Genomic DNA, 17,093 nt, shown 5'->3' with positions numbered 1-17,093 from the left:
CGGCGAGGTCGAGGATGGGTACCGGGCGGCGACGGGGGTGGGGGCTCCGGCATCGCTCCCTTCCCGGGAAGGAAACGCTCGGGAGCCTCTGGCGAGCGGCCGACGGGCTCTGCGCTGCGATGGAGACGCGCCGCTTTCGCTCTGCCGCTTTTCTCCCCGGTGGGCGGCGAAGAGCGGCTCTTGGGCCTGTGGAGGGCGACCCATGGGCGATGCCTCAACTCCCCTCCCCGGGCCGCTTGCCAGACATCGGGCGCCCGGGCGGGAGCGCTGAGCTGCTTCCCTCCACCGTCCTCATCCCAGCCCCAAATCAGCACGTCCAGCCATACGGGTTGGGCCTTTAAATCAACGGGCCTTCCCTTGGAACGGTTGCCTGACGACTCTTTGAAATATTCCTGCAACGTGTCGGTGCTGCTGACCCGTTTGCCTTGGTCATAGATCCTGTATTGTGTACATGCAGAAGTTGAATTCATTTAATGCTGTTCTCCTGCCCTGCCCACTCAGGAACTCTACCCAGAAGTTTTCTTGATTGATTTTCTCTATATATACCAACATTCCAGGTGACTTCCAACAATCAAGGAATTTATGAGGATGGTCAAGAAAAGTTGCGGGGGGGGGGGGGGGGCTTGCCATCTTCCTGAATCCTGGAATGTTGGGCCAAGGGAGCCTCCTTGGTAGCCCCTCCAAAGTCTGGGACGGAGGTGAAGGCCATTTACCCAACAGCTGAATCTTTGGGGGGCATCTTCCTCAATGGCCAGTTAGTAGCCCAGGGGGCAGTTCATACCATGAGGAATGAATGGAGTTGTCACTCGACTCCCTTATCCAACCTAATCTTATGACTAGGACCACAGTTCTACAGCTGTGATGGTGAACCTATGGCACCTACGGCCAAAGTGTCACACGAAGCCATGTCGCCCGGCACACATGGCTTTGCCTGTTTGTCTTCCAGGTTTCTGGTGAGCATGTACGTGTGACGATCAACTGTCCTTTGCACACGCGGCAATGCCGAAAACCAGTGTGCACATGTGTGCAGCCCAGCTCATTATTAGGTGTGCATGCATGCCAGAACCCAGAGGTTTGGCTTTTCCAGAGCACAATTCTTTGCCCGTGCGGCAGTGCCAAAAATGGGCCTGTGCATGCTCGCCGGCCAGCTGATCAATGGGTGCACATGCGCACTAGAACCTGGAAGTTCAGCTTTTCGGAGCCTGGCCCTGATGAGCACATACACGTGACTTTTCCATGCAATCTTTTTGGCACTCGATGCCAAAAAGGTTTGCCCCCACTGTTACAGAGAATCCTTCTATACAACCTCCCTAGAATTTTGATTGGTGTTTTTTTTTCTTTCCTAAAACAATGTATCTGTTGAGAGACTGGCACAATGTTTCTCAACCTTGGCAACTTTAAGATAGGTGGACTTCACCAACGTCCTTCTGCGCAGAACACACTGGGCAGCAAGTGTCCGATCATTGAGGTGGACTTCAGTTCCCAGAATTTCCCAGGCAGTTTTGCTTTGACTTGCTTTTGTCCTACCTTTATTACCTTATATAAGTAACTCAGGGCAGCAAACATATTTCTTCCTCCTATTTTATCCACAACAACAATCCTGTGAAGTGGGTTTGCGTGAGAGAGAGAGAGAGAGTGATAGATCCAAAGTCACCTGGCCAGCTTTCATGCTTTCTAGCAGGGGTGAAATCCAGCAGGTTCTGACAGGTTCTGGAGAACCGGTAGTGGAAATTTTGAGTAGTTCGGAGAACTGGGAAGTGCCACCTCTGGCTGACCCCAGAGTGGAATGGGAATGGAGATTTTGCAGTATCCTTCCCCTGCCACCCCCATCAATCCACGCCCACAGAACTGGCAGTAAGAAAAAATTAATTTCACCACTGCTTTATAGGCAGGACCAGAACTCCTAGTCTCCTGGTTTTAGGTCATCTCCAATAGGCATCCATTCTGACAGTGGGCTCTGCCATCTAGTTGCTTTTATTTCTTTTAGAGCAGGTGAGCGTCTCCGTACTCTGAATTCCAAATTGAAATTATTTGTTGTGCTATTTTGATTTTGGATTTTTATCCATTTAATTGCTAACTTATTCATATAAGAGTCATGGGGGTGAGTGGTTAGAATGCAGTATTGCAGGCTGACTTTGCCCACTGCCAGAAGTTCAATACTGATGGGCTCAAGGTTGGCTCAGCTTTCCATCTTTCTGAGGTCAGTAAAATGAGGCCCCAGGTTATTGGGGGCCATATGCTAACACATGTAAACAGCTCAGAGAGTGCTATAAAAGATTATAAAGTGGTATATAACTCTTAAGTGCTACTGTTATAAGGCTACCTTGATACAGGATTTCTCATCAGCTTTTAATTGTCAACACAATATTATATGAATGCTTCATAAATACATTTACAAACGTAGTGAGATAAGCATTTTATAAGCCATGTTCACAGGATTTGTTTGTTTCCTGCCTTTTTATTTTTACTCAAGTTAGCAAACATATTCAACACACCTTCATCAGAGGTGGCATTCAGCAGGTTCTGACCAGTTTTGGAGAACTGGAGACAGAAATTTTGAGTAGTCTGAAGAACTGGTAAATACTACCTCTGACTGCCCCCATCCCCATCTATTTTCTGCCTCCTGGGTCCCAGCTGATCGGGAGAGAATGGGGATTTTGCAGTAACCTTCCTCTACCACTCTCACCAAGCCACGACCACAGAACCAGTAGTAAAAAATGTTTTGACGGGGGACGGGTGTGGGGGAGGCTGAAGCCAAAGGCAGCACATTTCAGCTTCCGGTAGCAGGTGAAAGTGCGTGTTAGCATCTGTCCCTGAAAAAAGCCCAACCTGGATCAGCAGGTTGAAAGCCGAGCAACCAGGAGAGGGGACACCCTCTCTAAAAGGCAGTCGGAAAGGGCCTGCGCTCTGTACGTCTTCCCTTGGGCAGTGGTGGGATTCAAAAAAAATTACTACCAGTGTGGTGGGTGTGGCTTGGTGGGCATGGCAGGCGAAGGATACTGCAAAATCCCCATTTCTTCCTGATCAGCTGGGACTTGGGAGACAGAGAATAGATGGGGGAGGGAGCAGCCAGAGGTGGCATTTGCTGGTTCTCTGAACTACTCAAAATTTCTGCTACCGGTTCTCTAGAACTGGTCAGAACTTGCTGAATACCACTTCTGGTGGGGACAGCCCTGTAAACTATACCAACCTCCAGATTATAGCCATACTCAGCAGCTGCTGCTGAAGAGTTCTGGCAAAAGCTTGCACTGACTTTCTTGTAGTGATGCTACGTTAGCAATTGCAGCTGTGCCCTAGAATCGGGTGAAATCCTCTCGGTTCGGCCCGGTACAGATGATTGTCCTTGGTCCTGCGAACTGGTAGTAAAAAAAAATGCCACACGATCCTCGGAAACTACTCCCCAATACACTTTTAAAGCATTTTTCCCCTGCTGGTTCACCCAAACTGCCAGGGGAAAATGCTTTAAAAGTTTTTTTTTAAGTTGGCCATGCCTACCCAGTCACATGACCTCCCCCCACCAAGCCACGCCCACAGAACCAGGTGGGTGTGGTGGAGAATAGGTTTCATTACTGACCAGAATAGCTAAAAATTGGAACAGGTAGCCCATCCCTCTTATGTCCCATTATCTTTAACTTCCAAATGCCCAACATAAGCCTTCTTGGGCTGAGTTCTGTTTGCCAAACTCCTTTTGCCATCTTGAGAGTTCAAGGCCACCCAGCAGAGTTCTCTGCAAAGGGAACTCGGGACTGCAGAGAGGTGGTGGAGGAGATCTTTGCTAAAGGAAGGGTCCCAACCCCGTAAGGAGGGAATAAATCAAACATTATCTGTAATAGGCTAAAACATGAAAAATGGTTGCAGGAACTGGGTGTGTCTAGCTTAATGAAAAGAAAGACTAGGGGAGACAGCATAGCAGTCTTCCAATATTTGAGGGGCTGCCACAAAGAGGAGGGAATCAAACTATTTTCCAAAACATCAGAAGGCAGGAGAAGAAGCAATGGATGGAAATTAATCAAGGAGAAAAGCAACCTAGAATTAAGGAGAAATTTCCTGACAGTTAGAACAATTAATCAGTGGAACAACTTGCTTCCAGGAGTTGTGAATGCTCCAACACTGCAAGTTTTTAAGAAGATGTTGGATATCCATTTGTCTGAAGTGGTGTAGGGTTTCCTGCCCAGGCAGGGGGTTGGACTAGAAGACCTGCAAGGTCCCTTCCAACTCTGTTATTCTCTATAATACAAAGTTCTGCAAAAGATGGTTTCCAGAATCAGTTGGTAATTCAAAAGGCCCAGCAAAAATAAATCTGGGCTTTGTCTCACAGTGGGAGGACTGGGAGGATTCAACATGGCGACAATCCACTACAATCCACAGCCTCATAGAAAATCCTTGGTGGTTCTTTCCATCCAAAATTTGCCTCTATTCATTATGTCAAAATCTATTTTTAAAAAAACTAAAAATAACCTGGGCGTTGCCAGCTGCTGTCAGCCACAACGGACTTTGTGGAAATGCAACGGTGCCAGACTCCGTTTCCAAGTTCTAGAACAGAGGTCTTCAAACTTGGCAACTTTAAGACTTGTGGACTTCAACTCCCAGAATTCTCCAGCCAGCTATGCTCTCCCTCTCTCTCAGTCACTCACACACCCATTCACCCCACCCAACTGCCCCACACACACTTGGCCTGACTTTCAAACTTTGTAATATTACGAAGCCTCGAAAGAATAAAGGAAGTTGTGGGACCTGCTCCCGTGAATAAAACAAGGCAACTAAAAAGTAACTGCAAAAATAAACTAAACCCTTTGTGTTGGCCTTTGATTTAACCAACTCTTCTTGCTTCCGCTCTTTGACAGCTTCTCATAATCCTGGCAAACTCCTTCCAGACTTCTTACTCTGCATTACCTGCTCAAACCCCGGCAGGTCTGCACAGGCCAAGTAAGAAGCAGCTTCCTCCACTCCTCCTCCTCTGCCTGCCCCAGCCTGAGCAGCTTTTAAGGAGCCATTCCATTAGTTGGCTATTCTCACTGTCAGAAAATTCTCCTTATTTCCAGGTTAAATCTCTCCTTGGTCAGTTTCCATCCATTATTCCTTGTCTTTGATGGCCCTTTGATTTTCCTAGTTAAGCTACTGTATTTTTTGGAGTATAAGACGCTCCAAAGTATGAGACACACCTAGCTTTTTGGGGAGAAAAACAAGGGGGGAAAATCTGCCTCCCAGCAATTTGCCTCCTTGCAGCAAACAGTACAAAAGATACACACTGTTTGTCATGTTACATTTCAGACTACACTTGTACAGATGCTGTTAAAATTTATGTGGCTTTCTGGAAGTATACAATATTCTCTGCTATTTAAAAGAAGATACAATAGCACTGGGCCTCTTCAGATCAAGCATTTATTTCTAAAAGCTTCTTCATTTTGTTGTCTAGAACAATAATAAAGGAGTCTTTAAAAAATAAGTCTAATAGTTCCAACATTCTATAGGCATTTATAGTTATTGACGTATCTCCTTGCAACAATCAGTAAACAGCCTGTTTCAGTTTAGCCTGATTAGCAGAAGAAAAATAAATCTGCCTCTGCCTCCCAGCAATTTGCCTCCTTGCAGCAAACAGCTAACAGCCAACAGCCCGTTTCACTTTCAATTTCAGTTTCAGCACAGGCCTCCCGATGATCAGTTGTTTCAGGCTGCAGGGATTGCCGTAGCGCAGGGGTCAGCAAACTGCGGCTCTGGAGCCGCATATGGCTCTTTCCTCCCTCTGCTGCAGCTCTGTCACTAGTCGGCGCCACAATTTTGAGAGGAGCTTCCGGGGGGGGGGGGGAGCACAGTGCACCAGGAGAAGACTCTATGGCAAGGGGAGGGTTTTCCAGTTGTCTACACAATTGATAGGGCTTTCGGTTATGACAGGTAGATGAAAAGGTATGCCACGCTAAGAGGAGACTCTATGGAGGGGAACTGAACTTGCGGTCAGCTCCAGAATTAAACAGGGGGCTTCCGATTAGGACCTTTGTGGCTCCTGGTGTTTTCTTTTCCATGGGAAATGGGTCCAAATGGTTCTTTGAGTATTTAAGTTTGCCGACCCCTGCCATAGCCTATTGCCACTTCCGCAAGCCCCATTTTTCCCGTTTCCTGCAAGGAGATAAATTGCTAGGAGGCAAAGGACAAAGAGTGGGGATCAGTGGGTGGGCAGGGCTACATTCAGTGTATAAGATGCACCCAAATTTTCACCCCCTTTTGGGGGGGTAGTGTGTCATACTCCAAAAAATATGGTAACTTGGAATAATTTGTTTCTAGGCTATACAGTCCTTGACTTACAATCATTTGTTTAATGACCATTCAAAGTTACATCAGGACTGAACAAATGATTTATGACCAGTTCTCACACATATAACCATCACAGAATCCCCCATAGTCAAATGATCAAAATTTGGGCACTTGGCAACTGACGTGATCTTAAAGAGAGGCCCTTCCTGGAACTCAGGAGAAATTTCTCAACGGTGAGAACAATAAACCAGTGGAACAGGTTGCCTCCAGAAGTTGTGGGTGCTTGTATCTCACACCCCCTTTTCCCCACTGCTTTTCCTTCCCTTGATTTCCAATTTTACTTCCTGTTCTTTGTATTTTATATAATAAAACAAATAGAATTTCTAACAAATAGATGTTCTAGGTGCTCCATCACTGGAGGTCTTCAAGAAGAGACTGGACATGAATAAGAAAAATGAATAAGAATCTCTACAGTGCTGGACATGTAACTTGGCATTAGGATCTTTTTATCATATGTGATGGTTATGAAGAAAAGCCAAGGAATTTTGGCGTCAGATAAAGACATGGTTGGAAGAGATGCTAGATCAAAAGGTAGACTTAAAACCAGAACTATTCCTAGTAGGAATCACAAGAGAGAAATATAGTAAAGGATTTATATATCTAATGCTTCATGTTATAACCGCAGCAAGATTGATTTATGTGCAAAATTGGAAAAACAGGGATGCCCCCCCCCCCCCGAAGAAGAGGTAATAATAAAAATGCTGGTCTGTGTAGAAATGCACAGACTGACACTAGAGATAAAAAATAAGGGAATAACAGAATATTTTGAAATTTTGACCAAAATGTATCAATGGTTGGAAATGAGGAAAAGGAGTCGGAACAGAATATACTGAGGGTTTGCCAAATTGGAACTGGATAATACATTGAGAAATATACAAAGGAAGACAAGGGATATGTTTATAAGATCAAAGTAGCTATCTACAATAAGTAGGAACTGAATTTGTTGTTATGTTAAAACATGTATGGAAATTACAAAGCCAGAAAGATCGATCTATGTCCAATGTTTTAATGTTTATTTAATAAAAATTTATTTTAAAGAAAGAGGAGGAAGAGGAAGAGGAGGAGGAGGAGGAGGAGGACTGGACAGCCATCTGCCTGGGATGGAATAAGATCTTTGGTTTTGGGCAAGGAATTGGATTAGAAGACCTTTGAGGGGGTTGCAGGATCAAGCTACCTGATGGTGATTAATCTGCATTTTTTTAAAAATAATTTTTATTAAACTTTTTACAAAACAAAATATAAAAAAACAAATTCAACATCCATTCTTCCCATTCCTAAGACATCAGTATATCCCATTTTGTTTATCGTCTTACGTACTTTCCATTCCTTTTACATTTACAATTTCCTCTTTATATTTATAATTCCTATAACTTAATATTTACATATATAAATATTCTACTTGTATTCGCTATTCCTATTCTCTAACCACTGATACCATTTATCCCATTCTGCATAATATTCTTTATCTTCTTTATCTTGCAGTTTAAAAGTTAATTTGACCATTTCCGCGCAGATTGTTATTATTTTTAATTATCATGTTTTCGGAGGGTAATCTGCATTTTTCAATGCTGTGGCATCAGGAAGGGAGGTTGCTTAGACAAGCTGCTCTTCCTATTTGCTTTTGTGAGATAACCAAGGTTTTGCTCTAACCTCAGTCAGGTAGTTATTCCCCTCTTTGGTTGCCCAGGAGACAAACAACCGCTATTACTATCTAACCCAGAGGTCTTCAAACTTGGCAACTTTAAGACTTGTGAACTTCAATTCCAAGTTTGGAGACCCCAGATAACTTTTCTTGCTGATGCCTGAATTAAGCAGGTTTGTGGGTGGAGGGGGAAAGAGAGGCGGGGGGCTCTAACACTTGCCCATCAAACCAATCCCTTTGTGAGTCAAATCCTGGGGACCCTCGTTGCCACTTGGGCTCACCTGGCAGATTGAGAGCAGACCCCTGCAGTATATTTGGGGAGAGTTTTCCTAATAAAATTTCTACAAGGTTCATTATTGTCCTGGCATCTCCCTTAGTGTTCTTATTCTTTGGTATTCATCCTGGCATGGATACACAGATTAGTCACAACACCATTCATGCAAATAACCGGAGGGGAGAGGCCACCCCCCCTGCCCAAGGTAGTACTCCTGCAACTTTCATTCAGAAAATATCTCGATCCTCTCAAAGCTGGCTCAGATTCTGATCCACATCTTGGTTTTGATCTTAGGAACCCATTGTGTTTTTCACTACCATTTTCCCCAAAATAAGACCTCCCTGGATAATAAGCCCAATCTGACTTTTGAGCGCATGCACTAAAATAAGCCGTCCACGGAAAATAAGCCCTCCCTGAAAACATTGCAAAACAACAGCATCCATGAGGTGACCATGCTCGCTGCCTCCTGCAGCTCAAAAATAATAAGACCTCCCCAAAAATAAGGCCAAGTGGTTATTTCAGGATCAAAAGAAAATAAGACCCTGTCTTATTTTCAAGAAAACGTGGTGGTTACTGGAATTTTTAACTTTTCTGGACTGCATATTATTGTGACGACTATGTCATGTTTTTAAAATGCTAGAGGGGATCCAGGATCTACTGGCTCAGGGATCTGAGAGGTGATTCTGGTGGGAGAGAAGCAGAAGGAAATTGAAATGACCTCGATGGGATTCAGGGTGGAGCTCCAAGAAATCGCATTAGTTTCATTACTGGTTGAAGAAAGATGAGGGAGAGAAGATGGTGCTGAAGTTGATGGCAAATCATGTGAACAGGAAGTTGTTGAGATAAAACGGAGTCGTTTTTACTAAAAAGACAACGGAAATGAAGATCCTGGGCGGAAGGACACACACACACACAGAGACAGACACAGACACACACACACATCCGCCTGGTCTTCTGATGCGTCACCCTGCAAATGACAAAATCTCAAGATATTTCCTTGGCAAGGTGCCCACCAAGCGCTTGCCTGCCAGCTCTCCTCTCCCTCTCTTTTGAGTGATCAAAGGGGTGGATGAAATCAGCGGTGATCTGCAGCTGGTGATGGCAAAGCGGAGGAAAAGCTGCTTGGCCAGAGATCCCCTGGCTGGGCCGCTTGACCCGAAGCTGAAGGGCCAGTCAGGAGGCATCCTGGCTCTGCTCTGCTTGGTGGTACTGTCTGGCTGCCATCCAGTTCCTGCCACGGAATGAAGGATGCAGACCAGTGGTGGGATTCAATTTTTTTTACTACCGGTTCTGTGGGTGTGGTGTGGCTTGGTGGGCGTGGCTAGGTGGGCATGACAGAGGAAGGATACTGCAAAATCCCCAATCCCTCCTGATCAGCTGGGACTGAGAACAGATAAGGGCAGGGCCAGCCAGAAGTGGTAATTGCAGGTTCTCTGAACTGCTCAAAATGTTCACTACTGGTTTTCCAGAACTAGTCAGCACCTGCTGAATACCACCTCTGATGCAGACTGACTGAGATATTGGAGATGTGGGCTGAAGGCAGGAGCTTGCATGGTGTGGTGAAAAGAAGTCAAGAAGTGGTCCTGCCAGTGGGGTCCCTGGCTTTTGCATGACCAGTTGCATGAGGATGTTGGTTGTAGTCACCATCCTGTGGACAGCCCCACTGGAAATCCAGTCCCCTGAGTAGGATTTTAAGTGGGAGCCGAGAGCCTCCATGTGACTGTGGGGCACCGGAACAAAAGATAATCCATATCATTCAAGATTAGGTCTCCTTAGGAAATTTCAAGGCGTGGCACGACAAAACCGCGCTCGACTAAAGCGCGCCCGATTAAACCGCGTCGCTGACGTCATCAACAGGGCGACAACAGCGAGCGCGGAGAAAGAAGCGTGCTTTAAATAGCGCTTTGAAAGCAAGCCGATTCAAGTTAAGGTAAGGGTTAGCTTTAGGGTTAGGTTAAGGGTTAGGGTTAGGTTTAGGTTAAGGGTTAGGATTAGGTTTAGGGTTAGGTTAAGGGTTAGGTTTAGGGTTAGGGTTAGGTTTAGGATTAGGTTTAGGGGGGTTAGGTTTAGGGGTTAATTTTAGGTTTAGCGTTTACAGCGTGCTTCTGTCTCCGTACTGTTGTCGCCCTGTGATGATGTCAGCTACGCGGTTTCGTCGAGCGCACTTTAGTCGAACGTGGTTTTGTGATGGAACCATTTCAAGGCACCCAAGGTGATCATTTCAAGGTCCCACCAGGAGCTTTTAGAGGGCTAGCTTCCTTAGATATCAAATTATAACATCTATCTATTCTGCTGCATTTCTATATTATGGAGATTTTATTATGGTTTTTAATCTTAATTTAATATAGTACCTCCATTATTGTGTTGTCCTCATATTATTTGCAAGTTGTACATATTTTTATGCTGATGCTTTATTTAAACTCAATTTGTATATCAGGGATTGCATGACTTCTGTAAATGCCATATGCTAACAAAAAAGCAAATAAGCAAGCAAACAGGGATCCCTACAGAGGGGCCCAAGCTGCCAGGCATGACCACTGCTAGAAAGCCTACCTCTTTGTCCGGTGCATATGATGGGGGACTCCAGAATCACCCCCACACACCCTGGCTCAGCAGGTGCACTGCCATTCTCAGCCTTCCCCCTCCTGGTCACATGACCCAAGATGAGGCTGAATGGATTGGCAAGAGCTTCAGAAAAGTAGTAGGATTCAACAATTTTTACTACTAGTTCTGTGTGCATGGCTTGGTGGGTGTGGCAGGGGAAGGATACTGCAAAAATCCCTATTTCCTCCCGATTAGCTGGGATTCAGGAGGCAGAGAATAGATGGGGGCGGGGCCAGCCAGAGGTGGTATTTACTGGTTCTCCGAACTACTCAAAATTTCCGCTACCGGTTCTCCGGAACTGGTCAGAAAGTGCTAGATACCACCTCTGCTTCAGAACTGTTCTTCTCCAGGTTCTCTCCAACTTTCTACTAGCTCTGACCTCATGACAAATAATCTAAGTTAGGGTGAATCTTGGAAGAGTAAAACAAGCCAAGATGATGGCCCTGGTTAAAAGCTGCCATCTTGCCGCCTCCTCTTCTCCCCCCACCCCCCTGTGAACACACCTGAAGACTCCCTGCTAAGCACTGAGTTGCTTGGCCAGACAGCTTTGGCTTCCCAACTCATTCAGAATTGCAACCTGGAGAATTGACTTTAGCCACACTCCTTTGGCCCCAGAGATCACAACATCTCCTCCTTGTAGAGGCAGGTCAGCTTAAGGTTAGGTGTCTGTGTGTGCTTTTCAGTTTTTCCTTTTTATTCTTATTTGGCTGCGGTTACAGTAGCTCAACAAAGCGGAGGGAAGCCATTATCCTTTGTTTGTTGACTCTCCTGGGTTCCAGGACTGTATTTATTTGCTCAAGATTAGACCAGAGTCAGTAAAGGGCCTTTCTCTGACTTGTGGTTAATAAAACCAACAAAAAAACACCCAGATGTTTGCCAGGAGTCTGGTGAGGGATTTTATCCATTGGGTACCACTAGCAAATATTGGGATTTGAGATTAGATTACTCCAGTGGAAGCTGTGCTAGAAGGTGTGCCTCTGAGCACAAGCAGAGTGCTGAGAGAATGGGTAATAATTAAGGTGCAGAAGAACCCGTGGAATGGAGGGGAAATACTGACAAGAGCGCCTTGAATGCAGATGGTCAGTTCAGCCCAGGATCAATGAATGCTGTCAACATTCATGGCAGCTGACAGGAAAGGCCAGATTGATTAAGAGCCACAGGAAGGCAGAAAAACCCCCCCTTTTTTTCAGCTTCCTTTCCCTTAAATAAAGAGAGTCAGTTTATTCCCCAAAACCTCCCAAGTTTCTATCTGCAAAGGTGACCCTTTTGCACAAGGAAGGAGTATCAGTGATTAGTAAGTGCAAAGAAGTGTAGCTTCAGTCTTTGGCCATTCGTCCAGGTATGGTACCACTTGGTATGTCTAGTTTAATGAAAAGAAGGACTAGGGGAGACATGATAGCAGTCTTCCAATATCTCAGGTGCTGCCCCAAAGAAGAGGGAGTCAAGCTATTCTCCAAAGCCCCTGAGGGCAGGACAAGAAGCAATGGGTGGAAACTAATCAAGGAGAGAAGCAACTTAGATCTAAGGAGAAATTTCCTGACCGAGGGACCAATTCTGGCTGCACAAGATGGAGCCTTAAGGACAAATGAATACAGAGCCAGAACTGAGAAAACAGTAAGTGACGCCTAGGCAAAAAAGCTGAAGAAATAGTGGACCACCTGGTTAGTTATTGCAAGAAGATCATACAGACTGACTGCAGTATGACAAAGTAGCAATAATGGTTGGATCGCCTTGCTTTTTAAAAAGCTAGAATAAACCATTAAGACAGTGTTTCTCAACGTTGGCAACTTGAAGATGTCCGGACTTCAACTCCCAGAATTCCCATTTGCTGGCTGGGGAATTCTGGGAGTTGAAGTCCGGACATCTTCAAGTTGAGAAACACTGCATTAAGAGGTTAAAATAAAATTACATTTTAAGAGCAGAACCAAATAATTCGAAGTTTGTAAACGGCTTCCTTTGCCGTTCAATTTCTGGAATGCAATTCCCGGCGTTTTAAAGGAAGCCACGATGAGATGCTGGGTGCTGCGGGAGGCCTGTAAGGTGCAGCGCGCGGGGGCGGGGGGGATCAGGACGGGCGATCCGGCAATCGCCTCCGCAGATCACAGGCACAAGACGGGATGTGGGATTTTCCTCCAGAGTTTTGCATTTGGTCATACAAGATTCAATTCTTGTTGCTTCTAATCTTTCTCCCCTGCGTTCCACGTCGCCGGCTCCCCTTCATTCAGCCTCGCGGTCTTTGGAATCTATGCATTCCCACCTGCCTTCTCCGTCTCTCCCCCTTTCTTTTCCGCCCAGCAATGGAGCTCCCGCAGCCCGGCGCAGTCTATCTGCAAGGAAAAGCGTCACCCTCCTTTGGCTGGGTTTGTCCGCCCCGCCGGAGCCCTTTCGGAAGCTGGGTCGTGCCGCGCAGGATGGGCTTCAGGGTCCTTGGGTCCCCCAGCCCGCTTCAGCCCCGGGCCCTTCCCCTTCCCGCCCCCTTTCGCGGGAGGGACTACCCCGCCCCCCCAGCCGCTGCCAGAATTGGGGGTCCGGGAGGAAAAGGCGGAGCCTGTCGCTGGGGAGGGAGGCAGGGATCAGGAGCCCCTTCCCCAAATGCGAGCCGCCCAAGAGCGCTGCTTCCATCGCCGCTGCCTGCCCGGTTGGGTCCCGACGCCCCAGCGAGGTGTGAGCGGCCTCTGGCGGAGTTTCTTCCAAGGCTGAAGCGGAAGAAAGTGCGACTCTCTTCCCCCCGCCCCCGTCCCAGCTCCCGAGGAGGGGCGCCCAGGAGCTCCGGTGGGGCGGAGGGAAGGGGGCCGACCGCCACAGGTTGCCTCTGAGCGAGGTGGACGGGAGGTCCCGGAGTGAACAGGAGAATAACGGAGTTGGGAGGGACCTTGGAGGTCTTCGAGTCCAACCCCCTGCCCAAGCAGGAGATCTTGTACCATTTTAGACAAATGGTTGCCTAGTCCCTTCTTAAAAGCTTCCAGTATTGGAGCAGCCACAACTTCTGAAGGCAAGTTGTTTGTCTGGTTGGTTGTTCTAGGTCACTTCTCTCCTTAGTTAGTTTCCATCCATTGTTTCTTGTCCTGCCTTCTGGTGCTTTGGAGAATAGGTTGACCCTCTGTTCTTTGTGGCAGCCCCTGAAATACTGGAAGATTACTAGCATGTTATCCCTAGTCCTTCTTATCTCTAGACTAGACATACCCAATTCCTCTTCTTGAAACCCTCCAGTGATGGAGCATCCACAACTTCTGATCTGAACCTGTCCAGAGTAGATAGATAGATAGATAAGTTTATTTATAGGCCGCCCTTTTCCCTGAGGGGACTCAGGGCGGCTTACAACTTATGGGGTAGGGAATACACACAATGACATATAAAACAATACATAATTAAAATACATAATTAAAAATAGAAGCAACATTCATCATTCGGGTGGGGACAGATTATAATCTTTAACCCCAGGCCTGACGGGATAGCCAGATCTTGAGGGCTGTGTGGAAGGTCTGAAGGGTGGTGAGGGTACGAATCTCCACAGGGAGATCATTCCAAAGGTTCGGAGATCATTCCAAAGGGTCGGAGCTACTACTGAAAAGGCTCTCCTCCGCGTAGTTGCCAGTCGACACTGACTGGCGGATGGAACTCGGAGGAGGCCTAATCTGTGTGATCTAATAGGTCGCGAGGGGGTAATTGGCAGGAGGCGGTCTCTCAAGTACCCAGATCCACTACCATGAAGGGCTTTATGGGTGGTAAGTAGCACCTTGAAGCGCACCCGGAGATCAACAGGTAGCCAGCGCAGCTCGCGGAGGATAGGTGTTATGTGGGCGAACCGAGGGCTGTTCTCCTACCATTTTCTTACCTATTTTGACTTGCTTTCCTAATCTGCATTTTATGGTTGTTGGTTGTTGTTTTTTTGTTTTTTTTTGATAGATTGGACTGTTTTTTTTCCTTGTGTAAAGATAAATTAAACTGTTCCGCTTTCTCTCTGCTGCTTATTATCCCCTTCTTGCCTTTTTTTTCCTCCCATTAATAGTCCAGTTGCCTGTTTACATATTGAAGGAAGCTTTGGTGGTTGTTGCTATTGTTGTTTTTTGACTTCATTTTGAGCCCCCGTTTTCCTGACTTCACCTTTGCAGGCTTGGGCTACTTGCTGATATTCTGCCTTAGGTTACGTACTGCTCTCCTCCTTTTTTTATAATTGTTCTTTTGTTTTTTCAGTTTATCAGAGTTCTTTGTGCAGCCATGCTGGTTTCTTTTTGAGATTTCTTGTTTTTCTTCTTCATTGGAATTGTGATAGACTGGGGTTTTATAATCTCACTTTCCAAAGTTTCTCAAGCTTCTTGTGTTGTTTTCCCCTTTAAATCCTTCTCAATCTCTAAATTGATTGAAATCAGCTCTCCTAAAGCCCAAGACTCTAGTTTCACTTTGTTCTATTGCTTGTGCTTCCATAATTTTGAATTCCAATATTGCATGGTTTTACACACACACACACACACACACACACACACACATTTCCTGTACCTTCAATGCCTTCTATCAGTTCATCTCTGTTAATGAGAATTAAGTCTAGAATGGTTGACCCTTCTAGTTCCCTTCTGTACCTTTTGGGAAACAAAGTTGTCTGCTAAGTTTGTCAGAAATCTGATCTTCCACTGGATGCAGAGTTTGTCTCCCAGTTGATGTCAGGGTAGCTAAAGTCCCCGTTACTATCGTGATGTGTTTCCTACATAACTCAGTTAAGGGACTAGCAAAAAGTCCATCTATTGCCATAAACCTATGGCAACATCATTCTTTTTCCCTTTTATATGCACCTCAATGAAATCAAAACAGTTTTTTATCATTCTTCTGTTATATTTCTGTACAGATGTACCATATTTTTTAGAGTATAAGATGCACCTTTTTCCCCCCCAAAAAGAGGGTGAAAATCTGGGTGCATCTTATACACTGAATACAGCATTTTTCGCCTCCTGAAACCCCACCCCTTTTGTAAAAATGGCCATGCATAGCCTTTAGGAGGCTTCCAGGGTGCTCCTGAGGGCTGGGGAGAGCAACGACGAGTGAAAAACGGACTATTTTTTCTCATTTTTGCTCCCTGCCAAGCCCTCTGGAACACTCTATAAGTCTCCTAAAAGCTATGCATGCTCTTTTTTTTTGACAAAAAGTTGGCTCATTTTCAAGAAAAACGGGCCATTTTGGGGTGGTCTGCAGAGTGCAAAAAGGTTTTTTTAAACTTGCCTCTTCAAAGTCTTGGTGTGTCTTATACTCCAGTGCGTCTTATACACCAAAATTACGGTAGTTATTTCTTAACTATAATAGCAACGCCACCTCCTCTTTTATTAGGTCTGTTTCTTTTAAACAATTTAAATGGCCCTAGCTGTATAGTCCATTCATGAGTTTCATCCCACCAAGTTTCCGTAATGGCAACAATATCCATTTCCATTTCCATTTATTGAATTTATAGGCCGCCCAATCCCGGAGGACTCCGGGCGGCTTACAGAAATAAGAAATATTAAGAAAAGATTAAAACAAATAAGACACAGCAAATTAAAAGAACACAACATGCACCCAGTCTAAGCGGGGTTGGACCTCAATCAAGAGGTCAACAGCCCCAGGCCTGCCGGAAAAGCCAGGTTTTGATAGCTTTTCGGAAGGCCATGAGAGTGGGTAGGGTCCGGATCTCTGGGGGTAGCTTGTTCCATAGGGCCGGAGCGGCAACAGAGAAGGCCCTACTCTGAGGCGTCGCCAGCCGACATTGTCCAGCTGATGGCACCTGGGAAGGCCCATCCTGTGCAATCTTATCGGTCTTAGAGAGGTATGCGGCAGAAGACGGTCTCGTAGATATCAGGGCCCTAGGCCATGTAGGGCTTTAAAGGTGATAACCAGCACCTTGAATCGTGCTCGGAGACCAATGGGAAGCCAGTGCAGCTCGCGGAGGATAGGTGTAGTGTGGGTGTACCTTGGTACACCCAGTATCGCTCGCGCAGCTGCATTCTGGACTAATTGTAGTATCAAATCTGTCCTCATTTACTTGGATTTCTAGTTGACCAAACGCAGATGGCAATTGCGGTGGGAAGGAGCCCTGGGTGAAGCCTGAGTCCTCTTGAACTCACTGTGAGCTGCTCCTCCCAGCAAACTCTGGTGCTATGCAAATGCAACCAGTGAGGCCAAATGGCTGCTTTGCTCCATTGGACCAAGGCCTGATTGTTACTGAGATGGGAGACCACCAGGAGATCAAAGTACTACAGGGCGAAGGAAGAAAGCAAACTCCCTGAGCGGGAATGGCAGCCA

This window comes from Thamnophis sirtalis, unplaced genomic scaffold, assembly GCF_051295495.1.
Source record: "Thamnophis sirtalis isolate CommonGarterSnake01/CBP01778 unplaced genomic scaffold, rThaSir2_p1.2 scaffold_13, whole genome shotgun sequence".
Classification (NCBI taxonomy): Eukaryota; Metazoa; Chordata; class Lepidosauria; order Squamata; family Natricidae; genus Thamnophis; species Thamnophis sirtalis.
This window is presented reverse-complemented; position numbering follows the sequence as displayed.